The sequence below is a fragment of the Macaca nemestrina genome, chromosome 15 (genome assembly GCF_043159975.1).
Source record: "Macaca nemestrina isolate mMacNem1 chromosome 15, mMacNem.hap1, whole genome shotgun sequence".
Taxonomy (NCBI): domain Eukaryota; kingdom Metazoa; phylum Chordata; class Mammalia; order Primates; family Cercopithecidae; genus Macaca; species Macaca nemestrina.
Window position 1 is genome coordinate 69740497 of NC_092139.1, and position 16989 is coordinate 69757485.

At 39.3% G+C, this 16989-nt stretch overlaps 1 pseudogene; it reads right to left on the minus strand.

The window, feature by feature from the left end:
* Positions 1 to 4915: 4915 nt before the first annotated feature.
* The window catches only part of LOC139358636 (POTE ankyrin domain family member G-like), a 28911-nt pseudogene continuing 16837 nt past the window's right edge, over positions 4916 to 16989 (minus strand).

Sequence of the window (16989 nt, forward strand, 5' to 3'; positions counted from 1 at the left end):
GAAGCTCCCCAACCTCAGCAAATTATCCTATTGGTTTGGGCAATAAAGATAGCCCAGGTTGGTATCAATCAATAATGAGATTTATCAAAGGTCAGGACCACCTTTGTAATCTCCTTCTTTTTTTTCTTTTCTTTGAGATGGAGTCTCGCTCAGTCACCCAGGATGGAGTGCAGTGGCACAATCCCAGCTCACTGCAAGCTCCAACTCCCAGGCTCAGGCCATTCTCCTGCCTCAGCCTCCCGAGTAGCTGGGACTACAGGCACCCGCCACCGTGCCCGGCTAGTTTTTTGTATTTTTAGTAGAGACGGGTTTTCATCGTCTTAGCCAGGATGGTCTTGATCTCCTGACCTCGAGATCTGCCCACCTCGGCCTCCCAAAGTGCTGGGATTACAGGCGTGAGCCACCGCTCCCGGCCCTCTTTCTTTTTTTATCTTTATTGCTATAGTTCGTTTGGTCAGGAACTAGGAGTGCAGCACTTGCTTTTTTCTGTTTTCCATTTGATTGAAATATTTTTCTCCATTCTTTTATTTTGAGCTTATGTATGGCACTGTATGCAAGATGGGTTTCTTGAAGACAGCATACTCAAATGGGTCTTGGTTCTTTATCCAGCTTGCCCCCGTGTCTTTCAATTGGAGCATTTAGCCCATTTCCATTTAAGGTTAATCATGGTATGTGTGGATTTGATCCTGTCGTCATGCTGTCAGCTGGTTATTTTGCAGACTTGTGTATGTGGTTGGTTTTTGGCATCACTGGACTGTGTACTTCAGTGCGTTTTTGTACTGGATGGTGATGGTTTTTTCTTTCCATATTTAGTGCTTCCTTCAGGAGCTCTTGTAAGATAGATCTGGTGATAATGAATTCCCTTAGCATTTGTTTGTCTGAAAAGGATCTTATTTCTCCTTCACTTATGATGCTTCATTTTGCTGGACATGAAATTCTGGGTTGAAATTTCTTTTCTTTAAGAAGTTGAATATCTTTTCTGGTTTGTCGGGTTTCAGCTGAGAGGTCTGCTAAGTCTGATGGAATTCCCTTTGTAGGTGACCTTGCCTTTCTCCCCAGCTGCCTTTAACATACTTTTTTTTCATTTTGACCTTGGAAAATCTGATGACTGTGTGTCTTGGGGATGATCTTCTCATGACATATCTTACTGAGGTTCTCTGGATTTCCTGAATTTGATTGTTGGCTGTCTGGTTAGGTTGGGGATATTCTCATGAATGATATTCTGAAGTACGTTTTCCAAGTTGGTTCCATTCTCCTCATCCCTTTCAGGTACATTAATTCGTCACAGATTTGGTCATTTATATCATCCCATATTTCTCGGATATTTTGTTCATTGCTTTTCATTCTTTTTTTTCCCCATTCTTGTCTGCCTATTTTATTTCAGAAAGCCAGTTTTCAAGATCTGAGATTCTTTCCTCTGCTTCATCTGTTCTGCTGGGTGGTTTTGCACATGAGATGGAGCTGGTGAGACCTCTGCCGTCCTTACTCTGTTTGCCTCTCCCAGGGCTCCAGCTTGGGCACACCTGCTTACAGGGCACTCTCGGGTGCCCACACACACTACAATAATTTTCATAATGCCATCACACACAATCACCATGTGACTGCATTATGAAAATTCTTGTAGTGTGGTTTACAGCTCTATCAGGTCAGTTATGTTTTTCTCTGTACTGCCTATTTTGTCTGTCGTCTCCTGCAGTGTTGTACAATGATTTTTAGCTTCCTTGTATTGGATGACAACGTACTTCTTTCACTCAGTGAACTTTATTCCTACCCATATCCTGAACTCTGCTTGTATCATTTCAGACATCTCAGCCTCAGCCCAGTTCTGAACACTTGCTGGAGAGCTGATGCGGTCATTTGGAGGGAAGGAGGCATGCTGACTTTCTGAGTTCTCAGTATTCTTGCACAGATCCTTTCTCATCTTTATGGGCTTATCCTCCTTCAGTCGTTGAGGTTGCTGACCTTTGGACAGGATATTTTTCTTTTATTATATCTGATGACCTTGAGGATTTGATTGTGGTGTAAGGTGGACTCAGCCAACTGGTTTTGTTTTTGGAGGATTTTAGGGGGCCAACATGCAGCTCCCAATTCCTGAACTGTGTGCTTTAACTCTGGGGAACGTGTATTGGGCCCCATCTTTGTTCTCTGGCTCCTCGAGGTTTGGAGTCCACTGCACTGAGGGGATCCAAGTGCGGCAGCTGCAGCGGAATGCTAGCGGATGCAGGAGTCCCTGCCTCCCTGAGAGCGTTGACAAGGGGGTGGAGGCAAGACAGCTGGGGTGTGGGCCAGGGGGCCCCTGCTGACTCTGTGTGCTGTTACACTGGAGGCAGTGCTGGTTTGTGGTGGACTGCTGGCCAGTGCACCTCTGGGTGCCTTCTCTGAGCCCCCCCCCCCCAAAGCAGCAGTGGTCGCTCAGGATATAAGAAGGTCCCTTTTTCTCTGCACAGCATTACCTCAAGGGTGAGATGTTGACAGGGATGGGGTTTTTGGCTCTGTTCCAACCACAGCTTCGTCTTCAGTGGAAGTTGGTGTGGGTTGGGGTGTGTGCTGCACTCCCATGTGCTACCAGGGCAAGTACAGAAAAACCCACCTGTGTAAACACACACAGCAAAGGGATGTGAGAAGTTTCCATATAAAGAGCTGCAGTATGCAGAGGTGATGTGCAGGCTGGTGCATGGCTGTAGGGGCCACCTTGCTGCAGCTCTCCACTAATCAGGCACGGTCCACTGGTACAGAAGCTATAGTGTGTGCACCCGAGAGTGTCCTGTAAGCAGGTGTGGCCTGGCTGGGGTCCTGGGAGAGGCAAGCTGACTAAGGGGTGCTGAGGTCAGACCAGCCTCACCTGATGTGCAAAACTGCCTAGCAGAGATCAGGTCTCAGAGAACTCTCTCAAAAGTGAACCCCAGCACAGCACAACTGCTCTACACAAACATGGCCAGACTTCTTTTTTAAGCAACTCCCCTTTTTAAAGAAGGTAACTCTTAGACCTGATCTGTGCTGGGCAATCTTGCACATGAGACAGTGCTGGTCTGACCGCAGCACTCCTTAAGTGCTGGGATAAAGTGTCTCATAAGAGCAAGCAGAGCTAGAGAGATAGCTGTCCCTGCCCTCTGGGCTGCATATCATCTGACTTGTTGCTCTACAACTTTGTCTCCTGGAGGCTCCACCCGAGAGAGATGTAAGTTAGCAGTTACTTAATATAATCACCCCAGGATGGAGGGTCTGTGCTGTGAGCCCAAGTCAGGGTTCCCTGTCTGGTGATGAACAGTGCAGGGTGTGTGGTACCTGTGGGAAATGGACTGGTGTGTTCCTTGGGTCAACTGCAGCTTGTTGGAGGTGTCGATATGGCACTTAGGGTCTTCGCTCCCTTGATATTCTGAGGGAAGCAAGGGCAGTTCCACTGCAGAGGCAGCGGCAGAGAGGATTTCAGTTGCTCCTGGAAGCTCAGTCCAGGGAATTGCCAAGTTGCTACAGGCTTGATAGTTCCAGTGGGGGGCTGGCTGGAGACCCTGCCAGGAGGGCCTACCCATTGAGGAGATATGGAAATGGGCACCCACATAACAGTCTGGCCACTTTTCTGTGGGGCTGCTGTGGTATGCTGGGGGTCCACTCCAGTCCCCAATGGCCTCCTATTTTCCAGTGCCTGAAGGTATCAGCAGTGAAGTCTGCAAAAAGGCAAAGATGATAGCCTGCCCCTTCCTCTGGGAGCTCTGCACCTCGGAGGTATGAACCAGTTGCCAATCTGTACACACCTGTAGGATGTGGCTGGAGGCAAGTTGAGAAGTCCTGAACAGTCAGGAGGAACAGGAACAGGGACTTGCTTAAAAAAGAAGTCTGGTCACATTTTTGTAGAGTGGCTATGCTGTGCTGGGGGTTCACTTCAGCCCCTGGTTGCCTCAGACACTCTGAAACTTGAAGACTGAAATGGCTAAGTTGTCCAAACGGCAAAGATGACAGTCTGGTCCTTCCCCTGGAGCTCTGACTCAGGGAGGTCTGAAACCTCTGTCAGCCAGAGAACAGCAGTGAAGGTGGCTGGAGACCCTGGTTGAAAGCCTGCACCCAGTGTTTACAAATGTGGTCGGAGACTGACTTAAACAAGAGTCTGGCCACGTTTTTGGAGGGTGGCTGTGCTGCACTGAGACACCACTTCCACCCCTGGTCAGCTTGGGCTCTCCAAAGCCCATGGGCCAGAACGGCTAGGTGCCCAAACGGCAAAGGTGGTGGCCCTCCCCTCTCTCTGGGAACTCTGTCCCAGGAAGGTTTCAAATCTCCGTTGGCCAGGGAACACTGGTGGGGGTAGCTAGAGGCCTCAGGTGGGAGGTCCTGTCCTGTGATGAGGAACAGGATCAGGGCCTGCTTACAGAAGCAGTCTGGCCATGATTTGGTAAAGCAGCTGTGCCGTGCCACAGGATCTCTTCTGCCCTTGATGTGTTTGTAGTCTCCAAAGCCCACACACTAGAATGACTAAGTTGTCTGAACAGGAAAGATGGGGGCCTGCCCCATCTTGTCTCTCAGAATTTATCCTGTGTGATGCAGCTTAATGTTTAGGCTGTTAATTTTGCTGTCAACATTAGAGTTGTTCAGAAAGAATCTCACTGTTATCTTTTAGGTTAGATATATGAGAATTCATTTTTTCCTGTAAATAAACCTGTTCATGTTTGTTCTCTGTAAAGAAGTCTGTTTCATCTATTTGACATTGATCACAGTCATGTAGGGCAGTAGTCAGTCTAAAACGACATGATAGGATTTCCATTTCCAGTGTTTCCTAGCTGTGTCTTACATTCTGCAGTTCAGAACTGAGCATTCTCAGCGGTCAAAATGCTAAGCTGTCCACTCTACTGAAATACTGATTTTTGCTAATGCTTCCTCATTCAATTTTACAGCCTTAAGAAGTTTATCATTATTCTCAGTTGTCAAAATGCTAAGCTGTCCACTGTACTTAAATGCTGATTTTTGTTAATGATCCTCCCTTAATTTTACAGCCTTTAGAATTTTATCTTTCTTTGCTTTCACACTTTCAATTTCCTCCAAAAGTTTCTTTTCCCTTAGCTGGCTCTGCTGTTTTATTCTGTCTACTTCTAGTCTCAGCATGGCAATTTCTTCCTGCAACATGCGATTTTCATGCAAGAGATCTTTTTCTTTCTTATTGGTAAGAGAAACCTAAGTAAACAAAGGGAACTTTTAATTAGCACTCAAGAGAATGACATATCATGATTTCTTCTGAAATTAAAGTATGACATTTATATTTGTATAAGGAAAGAATTCCCATAGTGGATATTTAACTGGAAAAAAGTTGGACAAAACTTCAAATCTAAAAATGTGTAAATTCCAAAAAGTTGAAATACTTATTTAAAGACCATGAAAAATAAGTCACTAGAGGATTTTTAGAATTTCAGAATTGGAAAAGCCTTTCTCTGAATTATAAAAAACCCAAATGCATAAAATATAAGATTAATATGCTTGAGTATATTTTTTAAATTGGGTTTATTCTCTGATATCTAATCTATCAACTACACCATTGTAAGAACCTTAGCTATGCATATATTTGGACAGAAGCAATTTCTTAAAGTTCTTTAAGTTCCTTTTTCTGAAGAAAGTTTTATCAATATACTACTTTTCTAATATTTTTACAGTCAGTTATAAGAATTGCATTTATTCATAACTGTTTAAGCATTGTACCCTTCCACAATGTACATGTAGGCATCTAAACATTGCACTTCTGTTTTAAAAATCCTGTGTACTTTCCAAAATACATAAAGTTGTCTTTTAAATAAATACACATATTAAAACATTTGAAAATGACTAAAGAAAATACCTCAGAATTCATTTTCTTTTCAGCCACTTCCATCTGCTCTTGTTTACCAGTCACAATCTCTTCTTGTGATATTCCAGCATTCTGTTCTTCTGAAACTTGCTTCTGGGTATCATTTTGTTCATCACTAGAAGAAATTTTGATTTTCATGAAATACTGGAGGTGTCCCTAAAATGATCTACAGGGCAACATGGTGCCATCAGATGTCATTCACACAATGCATATCTGCACATTAATCCAAGACAAGGCAAAGGGGTCTCACATCTCTTAACCCAGTTCTCCCCAACCATGTTGGCACCAGGGACTGGTTTTGTGGAAGGTAATTTTTCTGTAGACCTGAGTTGGGGGATGGTTGCAGGATGACTCAAGCACATAACATTCATTGTGCATATTATTTCTATTATTACTTATATATAATGAAATAATTACATAGCTCACCATAATGTAGAATCAGTGGGAGCCTCAGCTTGTTTTCCTGCAACTAGATGGTCCCATCTGGGGGTGACAGTAGATGGTGACAGATCATAAAGCATTAGATTCTCATAAGGAGTGAACAACCTAGATACCCTGTGTAAGCAGCTTACAACAGGGTTTGAGTCACACTCCTATGACAATCCAATGCCACCACCGATCTGACAGGAAGAGGAGCTCAGGCAGTAATGTGAGTGACAGAGAGTGGCTTTAAACAGATGTAACTTTGCTTGCTCACCTGCCACTAGCCTCCTGCTCTGTGGTCCAGGTCCTAACAGTCCAGGGACTGGTACTGGTCCATGGCCTGGGGATTGGGAAGCCCTGTGTTAACCCATACTTTTTATATTTATTTTTGGGAAACACTTTCCACTTATATTCTTGATTCCTCTGTATTTTATAGACAACTTAGAAATTCCTTTTGGAACAAGACAGGGTCTAATATTGTGTTTTTAACATACAACTTTGAATTAATTTTATCTGTGTATGCGACAGAGATGTGAAATAAAGTAATCATTAATCACTTTTGATTTTACTTTTATTTCATGCATGTTAAGAATAAAACTGGGAAGTCCTAGGCAGAGCAATTGGGCAAGAGAAATAAAGGACATCCAAATTGGAAAAAAGAAAGTCAAATTATCTCTTCACCAATGATATGATCTTATCCCTAGAAAACCCTAAAGACTCCTACAAAACACTCCTAGACTTGATAAATGAATTCAGTAAAGTCTCAGAGGCTACAAAATGTACAAATACCAATGAGTAGTACCACTATACACTACCTACAACCAAGTTGCGAGTCACATCAAGAACCCAGTCCCTTTGACAATGGCTGCAAAAGAGTAAAATACCTAGGAAAATATGTAACGAAGGAGGTGAGTCAACTATAAAAGGATAACTGGAAAACACAACTGAAGAAAATCAGAGATGACACAAATAAATGAACATACATCCTATGTTCCTGGACTGAAAGCACTGATATTGTGAAAATGATCATAGTGCCCAAAGAAGTCTACAGATCCAATACAATTTCTATCCAAGTACCAATGTCATTCTTCACAGAGTTATTTTAAAAAGCTGCCATTCATGTAGAACCACAACAGAGCCTGAATGGCAGCACACACACCAAGCAAAAGGAACAAACATGTTGGCATCACATGACCTGAAAACTGTAATTATTTTTAATGAGGTAAAAATGCATAAGAATATTACTGTTATTGTACAGAGAAGACAGTGAACAAGAAAAGGAATTTAAAAAGAGAATATCACTACCATATACATATATTAACTGACAAAGAGACTAAAACCTCCTACTGGAGTTTATGTTAGGACTTGAACAAAAGCTTCTAGAAATACCAATAACAGAAACAAGGCAATTAATTTTAAGGAATAAATTATGCAAAGAAATATGTATTTTAAAAAATGTAAATAGATCTTCCTGAGAGCTATTATTAACCAATTCATCGTGACCACAATTTTAAAATGAGGTCTAAAATTCTGGAATATAAAATAGTTTCATTTTGAACATAGTTAATTGAAGGCAACTTTTAAACAGAAAATGTTCAGTTAAAGTTGAGTCTAACTTAGGAAAGAAATGACCTGTACCAATGGTAACAAGAAGCCACCCAGAGCCAGTTTGAAATCTAATCAACCAATCAATGACCACTGGTCTTGCTCACCAACCAATACAGATGTGAGCAGCTTGCTTCTGAAATACAGCCAAGCAGCAGCACCTGCTCCATCAGAATAGCCAGTGCCGGACCAGTATTCCTCTTACTATAGGAAGCAAAAAATTTCCAACTCTGTCTTTTTATTTCAAATACCAAAGGTTCATAATCCCTTGAAAAGAATTTGTAAGTCCATTAAATGTGCCACCCCATTTTTTTTTTTAAAGCAGGTGGCCAGGTGCAGTGGCTCATGCCTGTAATCCTAGCACTTTGAAGGGCCAAAGTGGGTGGATCACCTGAGGTAAAGAGTTCGAGACCAGCCTGCCCAACAAAGTGAAATTAGTAGTCTCTACTAAAAATACAGAAATTAGCCAGGTGTGGTGGCATGCCGCTGTAATCCCAGCTCCTCAGGAGACTAAGGCAGGAGAAATACATGAACCCAGGAGGCGGAGGGTGCAGTGAACTGAGACCCCACCACTGCACTCCAGCATGGGCGATAGAGTGAGACTCTATCTCAAAAATCAAATCAAATAAAATACTAGTAAAGTTTGCAATTCCTCTGACTCAGTTTACCATAATTACAATTATGATTACAAATAAAAGAATAAATAATGAATAACCACAATATTGGGCTTTTCTCCCTAAATAAAAAAATTAATATAAAGAATGTAGCTTATTATAAAAAGCCAAAACAATAATTAAAATGCATATAATTACCAGACAAAACTAATAGAATGACCCATGTCAAAATTTTAAAGTGAGAATCAATCAAACAACATACCCAGGATAAACTCCATTCACTCGTTTAATAAGGATTTATTAGGTAGCTACATCCAATACGCTAGGCCTTTTTCTAGGCAGTGAGGATATAGTAGTGAAAAATAAAATCCTTATTCATGAGAGTGAGATAAACACACAATAACAACAGACAGAGAAGACAAAATATACAGTACGTTAGAGGAGAAAAACTAAAGCAGGAAAATGAAATGTTTATGTGTTTGATGGGGAGGGTGGTGGGAAAGTTGGGATGGTCAGAAAAGTCTCTGCTGAGAAAGGGGATTTCTTTCTTTCTAATACAAAAAACCTTTTATTTGTATATCAAAGACTCTAAGAAATGATGATATAAGGTTAAGAGTGTTGATGTCAAGATACAAATGGATTTGAAGTTAGAGATGATAAATCACTTTGTTTCATTGAACCTTCCCTTGGTTACATTAGAGAGCCTCCCTGGTACACTCCCAGTTGAATCTTAAGCATGATGCATCTGGGTAGTACATGGTTCTTCCTCAGAAAGTGGTTGTTCCATAATGTGTTTCTTTTTACCCTTTTTCTGCTTCTTAGCAGAAAGGAGGTTTTAAATAAAGAACTGAAGGAATGGAAAGAGTAAGCTAGGAGGATATCTGGGGAAAAAGCATTCCAGACACAGGGAACTTCCAAGTACAGAGGTGTGCTTGGAGTCTTTAAGCACTAGGGGTAGATAAGGGATGGCAAGAAGTTCAGTGTGGCTAAAGCAGAGCAAGGGAGATAATTAGGAGGAAATTTGACACATACTCAGAGTGAAATGGGAGGCAATCAGAAGGGGTGGGGCACAGGACTGACACAATTTGACTTATATTTTAAGTACATCCACTGAGTTAAGAATTGATGAAAAGGGAAGTTTTTAAAAGCCAGGACTATCAATTACCAGTCTATGACACTCATGTAGACTGCAGATGAGGGTGGCTCAGATGTAGAAGATATGACTGGCTTCTGGACATATTCTTCAGGTAGACCTGACAAGATTTACTGAGAGAATAGATGTAAGGTGTCAGAGATGGAGAGAGAGATGAGTCAAGAATGACAACGAGATTTTTGGCAGAGCAACTGGAAGAGTTGCCCTTAACCAAAGTAGGAAAGAATACATGAGGGGTAGATTTCAGGAAGGCCATTAGTAGCCCAATTTTGGGTCTGACAAGTGTGTGATACCCAATAGCTAACCAAATAGAGATATCAAGTAGGCAGGCTCATATGGAAATCTGGAATTAGGGAGAGAGATCTGAGCCAGAGACATACATTTGGAAATCACTAGCATATACACGGTAGAAAAAGTCACGAGGGGCTGGGTGCAGTGGCTCATACCTGCAACCCCAACACTTTGTGAGGCCAAGGCAGAGAGATCACCTGAGGTCAGGAGTTTGAGACCAGGCTGGCCAACATAGGGAAATGCTGTGTCTACTAAAAATACAAAAATTAGCCGAGCATGGTGGCACGAACCTGTAATGCCAGCTACTCAGGAGGCTGAGGCAGGAGAATCACTTGAACCCAGGAGGTGGAGGTTGCAGTGAGCCGAGATCACACCACTGAACTCCAGCCTGGGTGACAGAGTGAAACTCTGTCTCAAAAAAAGAAAAAGTCATGAGAGAGAAGATTGAGGACTGAGCCCTCGGAAAAAACAATGTCCAAATGGAGAAAGATGAGGAGGAGCAAGCAAAAGAGGCCATGATGAATGGATTAGAAAGGCAGGAGGAAAAGCCTGAGGGACTGAGGTCCTGAAAGCCAAGTTGAAGACGCTGTTAGAGAGATGTCCTCCATTGGCTCAAATTCTGCTAACAGATTAAATAAAATGAAGTGTACGAAAAATGTCTAGATTTATTACAGAAAAAAATTAGTGATAATCTTGAGGAAAAACAACGTTGGAGGAGTACTGAAACTGAAGACTTACTGGTGTGAGATCAAGAGTGAATGAAAAGAAAATTGAGTTCATGAGTGTAGACATGTTCTTTTAAGGACATCATACTTAGAAGTCATGGCTGAGAATGTTGTTATTTTCTTCCACAGTCATGGAAAATAATAGACAATTAATTTCTAATTTTATATAACAGGTGTAGTCTTCAAATTTTACATAACAATTATATATTTTAAAAATTATAAAATTATACACATGTGGCATTAAAAATGCCAGACTGAGGTGTTAAATTCTTAAAACTATAGAACTAAAAGTCACCTTAAACAATTCTAGATTCCATAAGCTGAATATCACTTTGTTCATGCTTATACATAAAGACCAAGAAACACTAAACGTTTCAAGGAGAGTATTTCTGGCTTGATAAAAATCAGCCAATTCTAGAACAGTTGATACTCATCAAATATACAAAGTAATTGATCACAGTAAACTACTGAGTTCTATTAACAGGAATAAAGTGGCAGAAATGCAGAAAATAGTCTTATGTTATAAATGAAATTTTAAAAATTATATGAAGTCACTGTGGAAAAATGTGGTGTGGTGAATACTGAAATATATCCTTTTCTAAAAGGAAGGATAATGTCACACATGCCGGACACTTTTATGAATAAGAGTTACTGCATTAGTAGCACCTTCCTTTTAGCACAAGGTCAGCACATTAGCACCTGTGGGCCAAATCCCACTGCCTGTTTTTGTAAGTCAAGTATCTTGGAACCCAGCCACGCTTATTCACTCTACAGTTCACAGAGTCAATTAGCTGGGTGTGATGTTGCACACCTGTGGTCCCAGCTAGCAGAGAGGCTGAGGTGGGAGGATCACTAGAGCCCAGAAAGTGGAGGCTGCAGTGAGCCATGATCACAAAACCGCACTCCAGCCTGGGCAACAAAGACCCTGTCTCAAAAATATATATACAGTCTGCAAAGCCTAAAATATTTACTAACTGACTCTTTGCAGAAAAATCTGACCAAATTCTGGTTTAGTAGATGAAAGATCCTTTGATACATTTTAATAAAAGTTTTACCCAATATACTGAAATGTTTATATTAAATATAGATCCCCATACAATCCCTTGGCAATATTCAGATTGAAGATCCAATATTTCAGCACTCAGGCACTGACAACAAAAATTTAATAACTAGCAATCAAGGTACAGTGTCAATGGAGCATGCAGCTTCCATTTGCAACACAGCAGATATTACAAGAATTCTAACAAAATTATCTTAAGATGTGTTATCAAAGCAAAGGTTTTAAATACATTTTAATTGTGAAATAATCCGTATACTCTAGATCTAACCTCATTTGTAAAAAATGGTTCCATACTACATTATTTTCTGGGAATGAAAATTGAGCTATTTCCTATTGGTAAGGATTTGCTTTTAATAATGATAAATTCCTACTGATAAGGATCCATCTTTTGATATAATGATGCTGTAATAAATGTTCTTATATGTAAGTATATACGTAACAAATCTATACAAGTATCCTTAATATACATATATATCCTTACTATGTTATATATGTGTGTGTGAATATGCTACTCAATTAATGTTCGAAATGCATTTACCAACAGTGTACGACATGTCTTTTTCAATGAGACCATTTCCTTTGCAGCAACACAGATGGAGCTGGCGGCCACTATTCTAAGCAAACTAATGCAGAAATCAAATGCCACATATTCTTACTCATTTAGTGGAAACTAAACAATGAGAACTCATGGACACAAAGAGGAGAATAACAGGCAAAAGGGTCTACTTGAGGGTGGAGCATGGCTGGAGGGAGACGACCAAAAAACTACCTTTTGGGTATTTTGCTTATTATGTGGCTGATGAAATAATCTGTAGCCCAAAATTCCATGATACAGTTTACCTATATAACAAACTGCACATGTACCTCTGAAGCTAAAATAAAAGTTCACTAAAATGTAAAGAAATTCCTTTCCCCTCACATTTGCCAATACTCGTTATTTTTCAAATAAATTAATGACTGGAAAAAATGGTAACTCATTTTTTGCTGATTTTCATTTTTCTGATTACCAGGCAAGGCTGAATATCCTAGGAAAAATATAAAATTTTTAATCATGAATATTAGCCCAAATTAGGATTAGTTTGACAGCATATGGCTGTCTCCTATTAAATGTTGTCATAGGCTTACCTGTGATACTCTTCATTCTCAGTGTCAGGAAATTGCTGACTTTCAGGTGTTCTGCTCTTGCTTTGTGGAATTAATCCATCATCACCATTGCCAGCAGCGGCATCATTAGTCAGGTTTTCTGGTAATCCCATATTATTACTTCCGTGCTTCTTCATGTCTTCTTCAGCCTTGAGTGGAAGTTTGATATTAAGGATATTCACTTTATTGAATAAAAAGAACCTTTTTGATTGATTTTATCAATTGACTCAGTTTGTCATTATTGTAGTCATTAAAAATATTTCACACTTAAGTTTGATCATATATACAGAACAATTACCCTCTAATTTTAAGATGTAATTATCATATCATTGTAAAGTTTGCTTCATTTCTGCTTGACTGAATAAAACAGAATTTTTTAAAATTCAAAAAGGGCCCTCCTTCATTTTGTGCTTTTATTCCCAATGACTCTTCAGAATCTTATATATGTATTTATCCCATTTGACTCATGGAAACACGCAAATAAAAATACAAAGATGCAAAATGTGTCTTCTTCTGTCTTTACCACCTAGATCTCACATTAAGCAGTCAGATTTAGAGGATGAGACACTGTGGGGCTTCAGGAATAGAAAGGAAGATTGCCCTTTTCTGCACTGAGATATTCTTCTCCCCCACTGCCTTTGATCATTTTTTTTCATTTGGTCCCTGGGATATCAAAAACATGATGGTTCTCACTGAAACATGGGAACCAAAGTTCGCCACAACACAAGGAACAGAGCGAAACTGCTGAGGTACAAGCGTGGATGCCCAGAAAATAAGATGTTCCCCAAATTTCACATTCGATAGCCGTACAATTTTCTAGCTGGAAGATACACAGAATAAGAAATTATCTTCTTTAGCCACATTAACTATTGATAATCAGACTAAAACCAAGAAAGATAAAATGATTGATCCAAAGCTTCTAAAGTCGCATGACCTAGCACTTTACGGCACCATTCAGGATTATTCCATAATAATGAAAGAATATCTCTGGGGTTTGTATCTCTTTAAAACTCAATCTACAGAATTCTTTCTGAGTTAAATATTAAATTTTTCACTGATGATTTATGCTACTTACATGATAGGATCATGTGTGCCTATACTTACAACACTTTATTAAACAACATAATGTAAAAATCTAATTCAACAGAAACATTTGAATATAATGGTATACCTCTCTATCACAATCCTTGTTTATTTCTGGTTCTTGAGACATTTCCTGCAAATGCAAAAATAGAAGGTTAATTTGCTTGTTGTATTTCTGTGATGTTTCCTCTTTTGGAATGCATGTTTTAAAAATAATTTTATTTTAAGTAATCAAGTATAGACAATGAAAAATTGGAAAATAATTAAAATTAAAAATTAACTGTTAAAATAAATAATTAATTAAAATTAAAAATTAACTTTTTAATCTACGTTCAGCTACTGCCACATCACTGGCTTCTGACTAACATGAGAAAAATAATTCACCTTAGCCAACGGGAGAAGATAAACATGAACCAGCAAACTTAACTTTGTCACCATTTGTTTGGACTCCACTTAATTTATTACGTGTTAAATCTGCCAAAAATGCATCAGCGGATGATTTGTAGTGTTGCAAAGTCTTCCTCACTTGAAAAGAGTTTACCTCACCAAACCCTAACCAGTGAGCCTCTACAGATTACTAACTGAATTGTAGGCATGCTTTCAATTATTAGGAGCTGAAATCAACACCAAACAGAAAGAAATGCAAATTCTTAAATTTTAATTGAAATTATATGTCGTAATATGATAGTGTTGTGTATCTAGTTTATCTGCTTAAGTCCAGTTCTAATATATTCTAATGTGTACTAATGACAGTGGATAAAAATTTTAATAATCTGTACTCATTTTCTGCAACTGCAGTAAGTTCAAATGTTATTGTGTTTCTGCACTAACACCAAAGGTCCCATTCTGCAAGATACAATTCTTGTAATAGGCATTTGGGTTGCTTTTATGACCTGGTTCCCTCCCTGAAGAGAAACGCTGAGGTCAATGAGAGATCACAAGGCAGAATATATCTTTCACTTTGCTATCAGTGACTGCAATATAAAACTGCAGATTTTCAATCACTGGCCATGATTACTCTTCAACCACGAATCCAGCTCAGGGACCATCAGTGTTACATTGTTCATAATTCTATTGCTTAATAATATAATCCAATAATTGATGTTACTTTCTTTATCATGTCAGGGTGTTGTAAGAATAAAAGAACAAAGTTCTGGAATTTCTTTTGCCTCTATTCCAAAAGGAAAGATTACCTATAAGCTAATCAAAAAGGTAGATAAGAATATTTTAAATAAGAATATTGTAAAGTAAGAGTATTTTAAAGTTTATAGTGGTTATGTTTTTTAAGTTAAGTTTCAAATGCTAACTTAGAATCTATTGATTCTTCTGTTAATGAGGTTGCTGAATTTATTAAATTTTATGAATCTATTAAAAAGTTCTTAGAAAAAAGAATCTATTGATTCTCAAAACCTAGTCTGAAAGATAATTTCATTTGGACTACCTAATATTATTAAAGCAAAGAAAACAACATTAAATCAAACATTTAAATGTAAAATTTTCCATGCCTCTGGCTGGCTATTTTCACTGCCTTTAAGCCTTTGTGATTCTTCCTCTGATGTCAGCTTTAAGTCTTGTTCTGTTGAGAAATCCATATATTCAGTTAAAATGAACCACTTAGAACAGTTAAAAACTATTGCCTTTATAAAAATAGATTTAAGACAACATTTTATTTTATCTCATAAATTGAGTGTTTAGTGTTTCATGAAATAGTTACTTAGGAAATCACTCTCTAAGACTTCAACAAACCACTTAGGGAGACGCCTGATGAGATTCACTCACAAATTCATCCACCCAACATAAATGAACAAAACCACCAGAAACACAATTTTAAAATACAGTAGAAACATATAAGGTAACACAGAATGTTGTTCTCCACTTCCTAATCATGAAGCAGTAAATGTAATGAAAGGAAATTTAGTTTTAAAGAGAAACAAGTTTTCCTGCACTTAACTACTCTGACTCTAAGGATAGTAACAGGCAGGGCCCAGGTAAGGTTGTGTTGACCCTGTCCAAGAAGCCAGAGCCCACAGGTATGGGTCCAGACATCCCAGAGCAAGGTTAAGAAAACAAATTCCTTTACCGTCTCCCCTTCCCCTCAGCATTTACTCATAGCTATTTGTACAAATGTATATATTTTGCAAGTTCTTCTTTTCCTTCAATGTAGTTGCAAAGTCACAAGCTATGCTGAGGTTGCAAAACTGTCACTATATGATTAACTGCCTTTGTTCTGCTTCTGTAAGCTTGCCTTTATAAGCCAGGCTCTGTCTTTGTTCAGGACTCAGCATTTGGATGCAAATCCACTGAACCGGTGTGCACCTAAATAAAATCCTCCTGTTTCACCCACTGGGTCTCTCCTGCCTCCTGTTTTCTGCAACAATAGTACCTTATAAATGATTTCCAAAACTACTACTGACACCTTTATTAGTGCACAGTGTCTTCCTAATATCTAAAATGTTTCCCTCTACTATTCTGACAAATTTATTTTATTTTCTTTTTTTTTTCTTCTTCTTCTTTTTTTTTTTTTTTTTTTGAGCCAGGGTCTTTCTCTGTCACCAGGCTGGAGTGCAGTGGCACAATCTCAGCTCACTGCAACCTCTGACTCCCTGGTTCAAGCGATTCTCTTGTCTCAGTCTCCCAAGAAGCTGGGATTACAGGCATGCACCATCATGCCCAGCTATTTTTCATATTTGTAGTAGAGATGACGTTTCATGATTGGCCAGGATGTTCCTGATCTTTTGACCTTGTGATCCACCTCCTCCAGCCCCCCAAAATGCTGGGATTACAGTTGTGAGACACAACAACTGGCCTTATTTTCATCTTTTAAAACAATGATATGTGAAGTCTTCCTTGATTCTGCATGTCTTTCCCCAGATAAAAAGGTACCTCCTTCTTGAGGCTGCCTTCTGACTTCACTGATTTTTCTACTGCATCTTTACCACCTGAACTCTACGTTATTCCCCCACATATCTGTCCCCTCTGCTCCAAGACTGCAGAGAACAGTCTTGCACATCATCTTTGTAAAAACAGTCTTTATTTTACTCAGAAATTTCTTATTGAGTCCTGCTACA